General features: G+C 49.9%; 1 pseudogene; it reads left to right on the forward strand.

The window, feature by feature from the left end:
- The first annotated feature begins 3151 nt into the window (after nucleotides 1–3151).
- LOC134057372 (olfactory receptor 14A16-like) lies at nucleotides 3152–5412 on the forward strand (annotated as a pseudogene).
- Nucleotides 5413–13012: the final 7600 nt, after the last annotated feature.

Consider the following 13012-nt stretch of genomic DNA (forward strand, 5'->3'; position numbering starts at 1 on the left):
GTGGAACCAAGAGGCCATTGTTGCATTACAGGGCCTCGTGCAGCCAAAGGGGCACTGTGATCCTGCAGGGCACCGTGGATCCATGGAGAACACTGTGGCATTGCAAGGCCCCATGGAATCATGGAGACCACTGTGACACTGTGGGGTCCCATAGAACCAAGGGGACATAGAACAGCTCTGGCTGGCCTTGGCCTCCTGGGGGCCACCTGGCCGGTCTGGCTCATCCTGACATGTTGAGAGCTGCATCTCATCAGCCCCTGGAACACTGGGGCTCTGGGCTTTCCTTTTGATGTGATAGAACCATCCACCTTTCCAGGTGCGCAAGGATAGAATTGGCTCTGCCCATAAAAAGTTCTCCATAGACAAGGGTTGCTCCCAGCCAAAATCTGCCAGGACAGACAACTCTGGCTGGCCTTGGTCTCCTGAGGGCTGCCTCTCATCTACCACCACACACTGGGACTCAGTGCTTTCCTTCCAGTGGAAAAGAACTGCCCTCCTTACCAAGCTGCCAATGCCCAAATCTGGGATTCCACCTCCAAAATTGCATCTGTCCAAGAACTGGGTCCAGACAAAAGTAGCCAGGACAGACAGGTTCTCTGGTGATTTCCTTAGAGCAGAATGTTTTCATTTGCCAACACCTTGGAGAGGGCCCAGAGATCACCAGGCAGCAACTGACAGAACAAGAGGACACAGCCTCAAATTGTGTCTAGGGAAAATTTGGCTGGATACTAGGAAAAACGTTTTTGACGGAAACAGTGATAAAAGTACTGGAATGATCGGCCCGGTGAGGTGGTGGAGTCACCATCCATGGATGTGTTAAAACAAAGACTGGATGTGCAATTTGGGCCATGGTCAAGTTGAGGTGTTAGGGCATGGGTTGGATTTGATGTTCTTGAAGGTCTCTTCCAACTTTCTCAATTTGTGAAATCTCTAAATTCTGTGAATTCTGTGAATCTCAAAATTTTGGGTTTGGAGGCAGCAAGAACATGACCTCTGTATCAGGACAAAACAGCTCTGTGTTTAGTGGAGAGGAGACAGGGGACAGAAGAAGAGAGTGGTTCAAGGGAGGTTTCATAGATGGAGGATCCTTTAGACATAGCTGAAAACAGGCTGAGAAAGAAAGAATTAATGCCAAGAGCAGATAGGATGGTCCAGACTGGACCCAAGGTTAAAGAAATTTCTCTCCCAGGGCAGGGCTGTGGCGCAGCACATCCCCCAGAAGGAATCTGGAGCAGCCCAAGGCTTTGTGTGTGCAGGCAGAGGCAGGCAGGACGCAGAGCTGTCAGCAAAGGAAGGGGCCAGCCAGGTGGGGCAGCTGGGGGATGAGGACAGCCTGCAGGGACAGAGGGGCAGGGCATGGACACCGTAGGACAGCCTGGGCTGCAGAGGGCACAGGGATGGGCAGCAGCTGAAAGGCCCTGCCAGAGCCAAGTGCTGCAGCACTTTGGCCATGGCTGCTGGCCCTGGGCCCTTGGCCAGCAGGGGACAAGTGAGCCTTGCTGTGCTGGGGCCTCATTGCCTCCTTGTCCCTGCTCAGCAGCCTGGCAGGGGCCGCCCCATGGTGCTGCCCTTGGCATTGCACATCCCCAGAGCCCAGTGCCCCGGGAAGAGCCCTGAGCAAGGAGGGAGGGACAGGATCTGCCTTGCCAGGGGCTGGGGCTCAGCCCTTGGCCCTTGGCATTGCTGAGACACATCCAGGTTTGCTCAGCATCACAGACACCTTTCCCTTGTCTTTGTCCCCTCCTGTCATCACAGCTACCAGTGTTCTGCTCTAACTGGAACATGGGGACAATTTCACAGTCATATCCCTCATTGGAATCCATTAAAAGTCAAAAAATCTTCCAACTTTAAATCTCACTTTACATTTTGAGAAGTATTTTTTGTAAAACAATTTCTCAGGGACTGCGTCTTATTTAAAGAAGAACAAACGACTAATAGGGTAATTAAAGTCACTGTGCTGTGTCTCCAGGCACAGAGGCAGCTCCTGGCAACCAAGAAGACCTTCAAAAAGACATTTCTGCTGAGAAGGAGCTCTTCTCCCAGCCCAGCAGGGCTGAGGGCACTGACTGCACACACCCCAGGCACAGCACAGAGGCACAGAGAGCTTCAATCAGTCAGGGCTGGGAAGATGCTCACAAGTGCCTGGGGCAGAATCACTCCCAGCCCTGGACACAGGAAGCCTCTGGCTGCAGGACAATGCAGCTGCAGCTCCTGCAGTGATCTCCTAAAGCTGGAACATCCCAATGCCCACAGACTCTGTGAGTACATTCTCTGATTCTCTCTCCTGTAGAGCAGCCAGGGGTGCCCAGGGCTGTCCTGCAGAGCAGGGTCCTGCAGCCCAGGGTGCTGTGCTGGGCAGGGACTCTGCTGCCTGCCAGGGACAGCTCTCAGCCAGCCCTGGGAGCTGCTGACAGCACTGGGGGACAAGGTCTGGGTGGAGGGAGACAGCTGGTGAGACTTGGAAGTGTTCTCCTTGTGCGGTGAGGATGGTGCATTGATCAGGACTGACCCCAGCACGACATTTATATACACAACATTTCCAAATAGATTATACACGGAGCACAGCAAGTCAGGGGCTGCATAAAAGGGAAAATCCTGATTTTATAATCTACTGCTCAGGTTTGCCTGGATGCAAAATTGAACATTGATATTCATATCTATGCTCTGGTGGAGGACAATAAAAACAATTTCTCTCATTTCTGAATAAACCAGGCAAAGAAGGAGATCAGCACAGGGTCCCTTACAGGCAGCATCAGTGTTGCTTTTCCAACCTCCTCAGGGTTGCTCTGACTTTGCCATCAGAGCCTGCAGAGGCAGAGCTGGCCCTGGCAGTGCCCTGTGCTGGGAGGGGTCTGCAGGGCAGAGCTGAGCCCCCAGGGCTGGGCTGGGCTCTGGCAGCACTGGCAGGGCCCAGCCCTGGGCACAGGGAAGCAGCAGCTGGCAGGGAGAGCTCCAGGCAGCAGAGCCCTGGGCAGGCAGTGGGGGGAAAGTGACACCAAGCTGGGCTGGGATATTTCAAGTCATCCCAAAATTGAATTATTCCATGATTTCTTTTTATTTTACAGGTCCCCATGCCAAGACACAGCAAATGTCCAACAGCAGCTCCATCAGGCACTTCCTCCTGCTGGCATTGGCAGACACGCGGCAGCTGCAGCTCCTGCACTTCTGCCTCTTCCTGGGCATCTCCCTGGCTGCCCTCCTGGCCAACGGCCTCATCATCAGCGCCGTAGCCTGCGGCCACCACCTGCACACCCCCATGTTCTTCTTCCTGCTCAACCTGGCCCTCACTGACCTGGGCTCCATCTGCACCACTGTCCCCAAAGCCATGCACAATTCCCTCTGGCACACCAACAACATCTCCTACTCTGCATGTGCTGCACAGGTGTTTTTCTTTGTGTTCTTCTTGTCAGCAGAGCTGTCCCTCCTGACCATCATGTGCTACGACCGCTACGTGTCCATCTGCAAACCCCTGCACTACGGGACCCTCCTGGGCAGCAGAGCTTGTGCCCACATGGCAGCAGCTGCCTGGGCCAGTGCCTTTCTCAATGCTCTGCTGCACACAGCCAATACATTTTCCCTGCCCCTGTGCCAGGGCAATGCCCTGGGCCAGTTCTTCTGTGAAATCCCCCAGATCCTCAAACTCTCCTGCTAACACTCCTACTTCAGGGAACTTGGGCTCATTGCTGTTAGTGTCTGTTTGGTATTTGGCTGTTTTGTGTTCATTGTTTTCTCCTATGTGCAGATCTTCAGGGCTGTGCTGAGGATCCCCTCTGAGCAGGGACGGCACAAAGCCTTTTCCACCTGCCTCCCTCACCTGGCCGTGCTCTCTCTGTTCCTCAGCACTGGTTTTTTTGCCTACCTGAAGCCCCCCTCCATCTCCTCCCCATCCCTGGATCTGGCCCTGTCAGTTCTGTACTCAGTGGTGCCTCCAGCCCTGAACCCCCTCATCTACAGCCTGAGGAACCAGGAGCTCAAGGCTGCACTGTGGACACTGATGACAGGATGGTTTCAGAAACAGTAAACCTTTCCAATTTGTGCAAGTTGCCAATTTCTCCTAGTCACTTGCAATATGAGTCATTTTTGAGAATTCTTTTTTTTCCTTCATTGCCGGAAGATTTTACATTTGTTTTAGTCTAATAATTTTGCACAAAATCATGCCCATATTTGTGATATTATTTTGTCTCTCCTCCTTTGCTCTGGCCCCAGACTCTGTCCAGGCCGGGCTCTGTTCTCTGTAGCTTTAAATGAACTAAAGGATCTCCCAAAACTGTTTTTACTGGAGATCTCCTTTCTTTGGAGAGTCCTTCTGCTCCCTTCTCTAGAGCTGCAGCAGCAATATCTGTGTGCAGAGGTGGGGGCAGGTCAGGGGTGGCATAGCAGCTCGGCTCCTGATGGCCACACCATTCCTCATCCATTAATATTTTTACAACAAAAAAAACTTTACACTACTCTTAAAAAAAATACTATATATATATACAAGTCATACCAAAATTACACAAAATACCGTAACAAAACTACAATAAAAAATTTAAAAAAAACCAAAACACACAAAAACCCAACAAAATTAAAATAAATCATAGTTTAACCATTCCCCATAACTTACAACCCTCTTATCATCTCTTACCAAACTAATAATAGTACTAATTTTCAATTATCATTTAAACCATATATTCTTAACAAAATAATTACTATTATAAAAATCCACCTAAAAACTACCCATTTAATACTCACCCAAACTAAATATAAACCAACAAAAACCCCCCCAATCTTAACTAAAACTCGAATTCTAGATCATCAAAAATTACAACAGTGCAATAAACAAAATAAAAAATAATAAAACAAAATACAATCAATATTTATTCACCAAACCTAATTCACAACAACAAAAAAGCCCAAAATATACATTTCCCAAAATTTAACTACAAATATAAAACCTAACTACAAACATGAAATCTAACTACAACCATCCAATATAATAAAAAAAAATTAAAAATCCTAAAAATTATATAAGAAATATACAAAAATTCATCAAAACACCAAAATAATAAAAAACCTTCATCTTCACAACGACTAGAAAACAAAAAAAAACCCACTAACAACACACCACATATACACAAAACACAACAAAAAAGATACAGGACACAAAAAATTAAAAAATATATAAATTAAAACTATCAAATAAAAAATCATGAACCATTAATAAAACAAAAACTCCCCAATCACCCAACACTCTTTTAGTTACTATAACTTACTCAATAAATCATACTAAATCTAATCAAATTTATTTCTATCAATTCCTGTAACTCACTTATAACACAGGCCAGGTGCCATTGCCCACCTGGGCACACTGCTGGCTCATGTCCACCCTGCTGTCCATCACTGCCCCCAGGTCCCTTTCTGCCTGGCCCCTCTCCAGCCACTCTGTCCCCAGCCTGGAGCACTGCAGGGGTTGTTGTGGTCAAGGTGCAGGACCCAGCTCTTGGTCTTGTTAAACCTCACCCTGTTGGATTTGGGCCCTGGATCCAGCCTGTCCAGGTCCCTCTGCAGAGCTCTCCTACCCTCCAGCACATCCACACTCACACCCAGCTTGGTGCCATCTGCACATTTGCTGATGGTGCACTGTGCTCCCTTCTCCACATCATCAATAAAGATGTTAAACAGGACTGGGCCCACACTGATCCCTGCAGGACACCACTGCACACACGCTGCATGTGGCACCATTCCCCACCACTCTCTGGGCCCCGATGTCCATCCAGTTCTTAGCCCAGGGAGGGGTGAACCGCTCCAAGCCACAGGCTTCAGCTTTTCCAGGGAATGCTGTGGGATGGGGTGTCAAAGGCTAAAGTTCCAGTAGACAACATCCAGAGCCCTCCCTGTATCCACCAGGCCCTGTCAGAAAACTCCTGGTGGGCAGGAGCTGGGCAGGAGGCAGCCGTGTGCCCTGGCAGCGAGGCAGGGCAGGAGCACCCAGGGCTGTGGGACCAGGACATCAAGGACGTGGATTATCCAGGGCACTGGGGCCTGGTTTGGGTTGCCCAGGGCAGGAAAGATGTCTGGCAGCTGGAGCAGGGTGAGGGAAGGGCCTCCAAGGTGGGGCTGGAGCCCTTTGGCTGTGAGCAGAGGCTGAGGGAGCTGGGCTTGTCCAGCCCGGAGCAGGGAAGGCTGAGGGGCTCCTCATCCCAGCCTGGCAGTGCCAGCCAGGAGCTGATGGAGAACACAGAGCCAGGATCTTCACCGGGGGGCCTGGGGGGAGACAAAAGACAATGGGTGGAAGGGGGAAAGAGGGGAGATCAGACAGGACATGTGGAAAACTCTTGTTCCCATGGGCTCAGACAGGTTCTCAGATAATGCCCTATCACTCTTCTTTTGGATAATCAAATTCTGATCACATCTGGCCTTAAACCACTTGGTCTGACCCAGTTTCTGACAGCTTGGGCTGCAGACTTGCTGAGGCCCCTTCCATCCTCAGCACCTTGATGATCCTGGAACAATGCTGCGCTCGATTTTGGAATGGGCCAGAGCAGATTTTTATGGGACAGGAGCCCTCTGGGGGTGTAGGGAACCTGACACTTGCAAGGTGCATGAACACATCTCACTAGCTGGGGCATTTGAGTACTTGAAGAAATATCCATGTCTTCCCACCAGGAGAGAACAGAAATTTCCTGGATATGTACTGATGGCAGGAGAAGAAATCCTGCTCTTCCCCTCTACCTGTGTTACTACTATGCTGTCTATTATTTCATGTCCCTCTCCATTTGGGTGTTGCCCGCTCTCCTGTTTAAATGGCCATGTCTAAGGATGTCTCTTCACTAGACCAGATGGTTCTATGGCCTTCCCATTTCTCCCAGATTTCCTTCTCTACTTGTTCTCTGATAATTTCACATCAGTCTGAGTTGTGTTTTCATTAGTAATAGAATCACCCTTTCTAATGTCTTTTTCTAAAACTGTTTCTGAATGGAAATCCTTTATGCATGGTGGACATATCTGATACTGGTTTGACATTGCACAGAGCTGAGGGAAGAATTCTGATGTTTATTAAATTATAACATTTATTCACTTCTTATCTTGGCATACGAAGAGAAACCTTCCTGTGCCTCTGAGTCTCAGCAGTTCCTGACCCCCAAAGGACACAAACCTGATGAGCTCTGGTGCCCACTGCACTGGTGGCTCTTGCACCTCCCTCCATAGGCACAGCAGAGCTCCCTTGTCCCACAAAGTCCCTGGCAAGGCAGGGATGAAGGAAACAGGACAGGCTGTGGGGATCAGGGGCAGGGCACGGCCAGGGATTTGGGGTGGTTGTGAGCCCAGGGCAGGAGCCGGCCCTTGGCCTTGCTGAAGCTCATCCAATTGTCCTGGGCCCATGGCTCCAGCCTGGCCAGATCCCTCTGCAGAGCTTGCTGCCCTGCAGCACAGCCACACTCCCAGCCAGCTTGGGCTCCCCTGGACACTGACTCAGGGTGCCCTCCATGGCCTGGTCCACATCAGCAAGGAACACATTGAACTGCCCTGGCCCCAGTCCTGAGCCCTGGGGACACCCCTGCATGTGGCTCCATTGCCCAGCACTCCTTGGGCTGCACTTGTGTTTGCCATGGAGCTGGGCCTGCCTTGGCTTCTGTTTGCTGACCCCAAATGAACATCCCTCTGTGTCTGGGGCAGCTCCTTCTCCAAGGAAAGCAGCTGGGACTTGGTGCCAAGGAGCTGAAAGCTGCAGGCACAGCCTGGACTGGAGGAAGCTCAGATTTGCACTGGGCTGCTCTGAGTGCCAGGGCTTGGATGAGGGAAATGGTGGGGTGGGGGTAGGGACAGAGTGTGATTGATTGTCAGCCATAAAGGGTCTTGATGTTCATATCTGTTCAGAGTGCGTGAGGGAGTGCTGGGGATCAATATAAACTGGAGACTGCTCAGATCAACCTATAAACAGCAAAAAGAATAAATGGGAAAAAATTTCTTGTTCATTGTTTTAAATGAAATATGTTAAAACTTTAGTGAAAACTTAGACAAGTCCTGCCTTATGCCAGGTTTCTGGCAGTAGCTCTATTTCAGGATACCTGAACCCCAAATTCCCTTTGCTCACAAGTTCTTTAGAATGGCAAATTATGTCTAGTATAAAATGAAATATTTATTTTGAATGGACTCAAGATTAACAGACAAGAGACTTTAAGTAACATACGTAGTGCGCAGGATAAACAGAACTACAAAGACACTGCACAATAAAGTTACCTATATTACAGCCAGTGAAGAAATAGCAGAGATCAGGAGTCAATGTAACTTACCACTGAACTGATGAGGGAGTGCACATGGAGCCCTTTCACGCAGCTTCCAGAAAAGGAACCACAAAGATTCATCCAGACTTGGGAGTGAAGCCCTACCTGTTTCCAGGGACTATGCAGAAGAGTTTTGTATGGTGAAAGTTTTGTGTACATTTGATAGTTTGTACAGTGAAGTGTGTGTCACTCAGAAATTCAAGGCTTATCTCCCTCCCTTCAGTCTGCTCTCAAGGCAGGATGTTCATGGTCAGCTGGGAATTCCACCTCCCTGGCACCAGAGATAACTCAGCACAGGACAGATGTCCAGCCTGGGTTATCTCAGCAATTGCTGAGAGGGGGAAGATGCCCTGAGTGATGGCCCAGCTGATGGACAGAACAGATGAGCTGTGCTGTGCCACAGGGGAAGTCCTGTTGCAGGAACCTCCTGGAACCAGGGGGCCGTTGTGACATTGTGATGGCTCCTGGAGCCAAGGAGAGAGACCATGGTGACACCAATGAACCTCATGGAACCAAGGAGAGAGACCATGGTGACACCAATGAACCTCCTGGAACCAAGGAGAGAGACCATGGTGACACCAATGAACCTCCTGGAACCAAGGAGAGAGACCATGGTCACACCAATGAACCTCCTGGAACCAAGGAGAGAGATCATGGTGACACCAATGAACCTCATGGAATCATGGAGAGAGACCATGGTGACACCAATGAACCTCCTGGAACTAAGGGACCTTTTTGACACTACAAGGCCTCAGGGAACCAAGGAGTTCAAAGGTCTCAAACATTCTTTCCAGGTTTCTGCCTCGGGGAAGGGGGAACCTCCTTGGTGGCACCTTGGGCTGGCACACACCTGAGGAGTGACTCTGTTTTTAATGGTGAAAGTTAGGAATTTTAAATTCTTCTAAAAAAGTAAAGGAAAATCCTGTCTCTGTCTGAGTGCAGCCAGTTCTGCAAGCAAAGCAGGTCCCAGATGAGGGAGGACAGACAGGATGGAGTTGGGGAATATGGAGCAAGGTTGTCCACACGGGGTCAGACCTCAAGTCACAGCTCCTCTGAGCAGGCCAGACCTCCTGAGGAGAGACCCTGGATCAATATCAGTCACAGAGTGCTGCAGTCAACTCTGCTCTAAACAGAGCAGTATTAAAAACTATTCATTCAAAATAGGAATGGATATTTCTTAGAAACTCTTTGAAATATTTCTCCCTAAGTGGATTTAAAAACCTTCCTGATGAACTGCACCAGACCAGAGGGAAATCAAGGCAGAGCCGTGGTTTGTCAGGACTTGCTTGATCCCAATGAGCCCCGTGGTGCTTTTGGTGCTGAGCCCTTGAACCTCAGGGCCTGACAGGAGATTGCAGTTATCTTTCCAAGACTGAGAGTCAGAAGAAAAACCCAAAGTGTCTCAAAGCATTAATGGGTTCCAATGAGGTCCATCCCTTGGATGGATCCTCTTGGACTCCTTGGAGGAGAGAACTGGAGGCCATGATTGCACAAAAACCTCCCAGACTTAAAGAAGAAAGGACAAAGGAAAGTACCTCAAAAATTGAAGTACCTTAAAGATCCAATGAGCCCCACTGAGTGTTGTTACTGAGAAAGGCTCTCAAGAGACTAATTAAACCAGATAATTGGGGGCCATGATTGCAAAAAGTTCTCAGAGACTCCAAGGCAAAAGCAAAACCCAAAGTCCATGGAGAAACCTGCAGTCCCTGGGAGCATGAAGGAGCCCCCAGGGCCATTCCTGACCAAGGCTCCCCAGGGACTGGTCCCAGCAGATCCCTGAGGCCACTGGCATGTGGGGGGATGCTGAGGGCAGGACAAGGGCTGACAGTGCCCAGCCTTGCTGGGGCTGTGCCAGGAGGCCCCAGGGGCTCAGGACAAGGTGTCTGCTCACAGCCCTTGGTGGCACAGACCCTGCTGTGCCCCAGGCCACCAAGACTTGGCTTCTCTTTGTCCCCTCCTGTCATCTCTGCCTCCAATTTCCTGCTCTGACTGCAACCTGGGCACACTTTCTCAGTTGTGTCCCTCAGTGGGAACCATTAAAAGTAAAAGAAACTTTGGACTTTGATTGTGACTTGGAGCTCTTGAGAGGTTTCCTAACAAACCACAGCTCTGCCTTAATTTCCCTCTGTTCTGGTGCAGTTGATGAGGAAAGTTTCAACTTCAGTTATGGACAAATATTACAAGAAGAACTTCTAAGAAATGTAACCACATTCCTATTTTAAATGGTGTCCTTTTTATTACTGTTCTCTAGAGAGCAGAGGTGATTGCAGCATTCAGTGACCGATACTGATCCAGGGTCACTCCTCAGGAGGTCTGGCAAAGGGGTTTTCCTTTTTTCTTGAAGCAATCTTCTAATTTCCCCCACTGCAAACAGACACACTCCTCAGGTGTGTGCCAGCCCAGGGTGCCACCAAAGCCACTGCAGAGCTGCCCTGGGCCAGCTGTGAGGGTGGATCATCATCCCAACCTGCACTGGGCACTGCCAGGGGCTGTGGCCATGGACACTGCACTGACCCCACTGCTGGGTTTGGGTGCCATGACAACAATGAGAAGTTCAATTTACCTTGGAAACCCTGGGGAGGACTGGAACACACTGGGGAACACTGGGAATGCTGAGGGGGAATCTGGGTGGACTGGGATGGACTGGGGGCTTACAGAGACACACTGGGACATACTGGGACTGATACTGGGCAATACTGGAGCAAATTTTGAATACTTTGAGCAATTCTGAGGTATACTGGGACAAGCTGGGGACACTCTGAATAGTGTGGGGATGACGTGGGTGTACTATGGATGACACTGGGGAGAACTGGAAGAGAATACAAATGAACTCAGGTGTATTGGGAGGGCCTGGAGAGGTGCTGGGGTTGTATTGAACTGTACTGGGGATGAACTGGGCTGTACTGGGAGGGACTGGAGGGGCTCAATGGGCTGCTCCCACCCCCGCCCATCGTTGCCCTCAGCCAATCAGCGCCGGGGATCGGGGAATGGGGGCGGGGCCTGGTGACGGCGCCATCTTTTCCTTTTTGCCTATAACTCCCATCATGCACCGCGGCCCGATAGAGCCCCATTGGAGCTGGGACTACAACGTCCATCATGCCCCGCGCTCCACAGAACTCCGCTATCTGCCCCCTCCCCCCATGTACCATAAGCGTCCCCCACACTCTCCAGGATCCCGAAGTGCCCCCTCACCATCCTCTCAGAAGCCCCCAAAAGCGGCTCCGGATTCCCTGATTGCTCCCAGCGCCACAGATTCCTGTTACAACCACTTCTGGGAATTAATCTCCTGTCACCTCCCGCGGCCCCATAGCCCCATATAACGCAGTTTCTCGTTTAAAACACCCGCCGTGTTCCGCGCCATAAAGGGCCCCGTTAGACCTCCCCAAGCTCCCCCCAAATGCTCCCGAACCTTACACGTTCCCCCCTGAACACCTGAAGTCACAGCTCGGACTCAAAAGTGTCCCCCAGGTGCCTTCCCGGACCCCAAATGCCCCGTCCCAGACACTTCCGGGACTACAGCTCCCGTCATGCACCGCGCCCGACAGAGAGACATTGCGGCTGCGCCTTCAACCCCCGTGATGCTCCGCGGCTCCATTGAACAGTATTCTACCCGCGCCTACAACTCCCATCATGGCCCGCGCCCCAGAGAGCCCCGTTCGAGCCCCCCAAGTGCCCGCCCGGACCCCGAAGGGCTCCACATTCCCCTCCCTGACCTCCAAGTTTTCCCCCCGGACCCCCAAGAGCTCCCCCGGACGCCGAGGTGTCCGTCAGAATCCCTCAGTGCCCTGCCCAGTGCCCACCCGGCTCCCTGAAGTGTCCTGCAGACCCTCAAGTTCTCTCTGAATTCCCTCCACAGACCCAAATCTGCCCCAAATGTGCCCCAAAAAAGTTTCCATAGATCCCAAATTGGCATAAAAAGGATTACAAAAGGACTGATAAATAGACTAGCATAAAGAAGGAGAAATCAACAGCCAATAATTTAAAGGATTTGTGTTGCTTCGATCCAATGACTTGTAACTTCTCTGGTTTCTAAAAAATTGATAGATTTTAATATAAAAACTAAAATTAGATAATCAAAAATAATGTTTCTTTTTAGAAGTACAAAAATAAATTTCTTTAGTAAATTGAATTATTTTTCATTTATTAAATGAAAAACTGCTAATATTTCCTTTTATAAGGAAAATATATTTATAATTTTATTGCTTACTTTAATTGTAATTATAAGAATAAATTTATAGGGATTTTTTTTTATGTTTCTGGATATCAGTCCCAGGTGGGCAATGTCAGACATGGTGAGGTTGGGGTGAGGAGCAGGTTGTCCAAACAGGGTCAGCCCTGAAAGGGATCATTCTTCTCTGTGCCCAGATCTCCTAGGGAGACATTCAGCATCAACATCACCTGGGGAATATTTCAGTCACCTCTGCAATGAACTGAAAAATAAAAATAATATGCCCTTGATTAAAACCAAAAATCCTGAGGTGCACTTTGAAATCTCCCCCCTTAACAGAACTCCAAAGTGACTGCAAGCAGCTGCACAAGCCCTGGAGGCTTGAAGACAATGGAAGGAAGACAAAGAGCTCCCAAGGCCTTTGTGTATTTTAATGATGCCCAGATTTGGGGATTTGGGGCTGACTGCAGGAGCCTGAGGCACTGAGAGAAGGTTGAAGAAGCTGCTGCAGGAGTCAGCAGCAAAACTGCAAGTGCCTTGGAGCATCAGTGGCCGCCATGAGTGAGGGCAGGGAGTGCCC

The sequence above is a fragment of the Cinclus cinclus genome, unplaced genomic scaffold (assembly GCF_963662255.1).
Source record: "Cinclus cinclus unplaced genomic scaffold, bCinCin1.1 SCAFFOLD_32, whole genome shotgun sequence".
In the NCBI taxonomy this organism is placed as follows: Eukaryota; Metazoa; Chordata; class Aves; order Passeriformes; family Cinclidae; genus Cinclus; species Cinclus cinclus.